Source organism: Anopheles arabiensis, assembly GCF_016920715.1.
Source record: "Anopheles arabiensis isolate DONGOLA chromosome X unlocalized genomic scaffold, AaraD3 X_pericentromeric_contig0031, whole genome shotgun sequence".
Lineage (NCBI taxonomy): Eukaryota > Metazoa > Arthropoda > Insecta > Diptera > Culicidae > Anopheles > Anopheles arabiensis.
Genome location: NW_024412109.1, coordinates 10,001 through 12,500, shown reverse-complemented (window position 1 = coordinate 12,500; position 2,500 = coordinate 10,001).

The window sequence follows — 2,500 nt, the reverse complement described above, 5'->3', positions numbered from 1 at the left end:
AACGATAAAGTGCTGGCGAAGTTAGAGGTGCACCAAAATTGTGTACCGATCAGGGAAAGTACTCTACGTTCCTATGATTTGGGTGAAAAGTGTTGATTAACTGCTGGTAAGAATAGACAGTTGCTTATCATACACATCGCAAACGAACACCCCTTAGTGAGCATTAGCAAAAGTCAATGGCACAAAGCAATTGCAATACAAACTGATCAAGTACATTAAAGAACGCTAGTACAAGGACTTCTTTCCAAGAATGGTGTCCGCGACGGGAGGGCAAGCGTCCTTCCCAGGTTTTCCTAGTAAACCTTGTATGGTAAACATACCCAAGCGTGTCTGTAAGCACGCAACGAAAGTCACGAACGGGCACATACCTAGGGAATGTACTCTACGTACTTGGACTTTTGTCCAAGAATGGTGTCCGCGACGGTCGGGCACTGCGACGCAATAACCAAATCCTAGGATTGTAACTTTAGTGTGCACAAACATAAACATTAACGCGTTCGCTCGGGCTGCGCCGTCCGTGTTGAACACAAATGTGGGTGATTATATGCGTGGAGGGACAAAACATACGAGGAGGAGACAGTTTTCTGCACGATGTGCACAGAGCTCATTTCGTCGTCCCGGGCGAATGGAAAACACAAACATCGCGAGTATCGTTCTAGGTTTCTGTCTATAAAAGGGCAGGCCAAAAGGTGACCGGTTGAGATAAGCATTTTAAGCATACAAACACTTTATTGGAACTTTTGATACAAAACAAGGTACGTACATGTAGGTTGTACCAACATGGACATCTATGAACGCGTACGCTCGGGCTGCGCCTCCGTCTTGTACTTTCCTGATCGGTACACAGTTTTGGTGCACTGCTATTCCGACCGGCAACTTGTACCAACATATACATCCATGAACGCGTAAGTAGTGTACTTTCCTGATCGGTACACACTGTTGGTGCACGGCATAAGAAAAGAGCTAAAATGGTCAAACTCAATCCATTTCAACAATAGATAGTCGATAGTAGCTGTGCCGATGAAGTAGGGCACGATGCAAGTTAATGTTGTTTAATGAATAACATGTCCGCCATACATTTCAGTACAAAATTGCTCGGTCAGACCTACAAAGTGCTATATCTCGAATACGAGGCGTCGGACTGGGGGTTGTAGAACAATTTTAAGTTCGTCTAATGATTCTACATCCGATTCTGGATAGCGGTTTTTGACCACTTTTCAATATTTTGTGACACCCCGAACCTAGGGGCAGCTCCTAGCTTTTTTCAAAAATGTGCACCGAACGGGCCGGAGAGCTCGTGTGGCTCAAAACATGTTTTTCGCTAAAACACCTCAAAACGTGTAGGAACGCACCCTAGCTCTTGTTTTCAAAAGTTATGGCCATTTAAAGTCAGACGGGTTTTTGCTTCAAAATAGCAATTTTACCCGTCCCTATGGCCATGCTTTAAATTTTCACGAAAATGCCAGGTCAGACCTAGGGCGGGCCATATCTTGAATACTAAACGTCGCAGACATTGGTCGTAGAACAATTTTAAGTTCGTCTAATGATTCTACATCCGATTCTGGATAGCGGTTTTTGACCACTTTTCAATATTTTGTGACACCCCGAACCTAGGGGCAGCTCCCTAGCTTTTTCAAAATGTGCACCGAACGGGCCGGAGAGCTCGTGTGGCTCAAAACATGTTTTTCGCTAAAACACCTCAAAACGTGTAAGGAACGCACCCTAGCTCTTGTTTTTCAAAAGTTATGGCCATTTAAAGTCAGACGGGTTTTGCTTCAAAATAGCAATTTACCCGTCCCTATGGCCATGCTTTAAATTTTCACGAAAATGCCAGGTCAGACCTAGGGCGGGCCATATCTTGAATACTAAACGTCGCAGACATTGGTCGTAGAACAATTTTAAGTTCGTCTAATGATTCTACATCCGATTCTGGATAGCGGTTTTTGACCACTTTTCAATATTTTGTGACACCCCGAACCTAGGGGCAGCTCTAGCTTTTTCAAAATGTGCACCGAACGGGCCGGAGAGCTCGTGTGGCTCAAAACATGTTTTCGCTAAAACACCTCAAAACGTGTAAGAACGCAACCTAGCTCTTGTTTTTCAAAAGTTATGGCCATTTAAAGTCATACGGGTTTTTGCTTCAAAATAGCTATTTTACCCGTCCCTATGGCCATGCTTTAAATTTTCACGAAAATGCAAGGTCAGACCTAGGGCGGGCCATATCTTGAATACTAAACGTCGCAGACATTGGTCGTAGAACAATTTTAAGTTCGTCTAATGATTCTACATCCGATTCTGGATAGCGGTTTTTTGACCACTTTTCAATATTTTGTGACACCCCGAACCTAGGGGCAGCTCCTAGCTTTTTTCAAAAATGTGCACCGAACGGGCCGGAGAGCTCGTGTGGCTCAAAACATGTTTTTCGCTAAAACACCTCAAAACGTGTAAGGAACGCACCTAGATGATGAAAAGTGCAATCAGAATGTCAATCGACAACTTT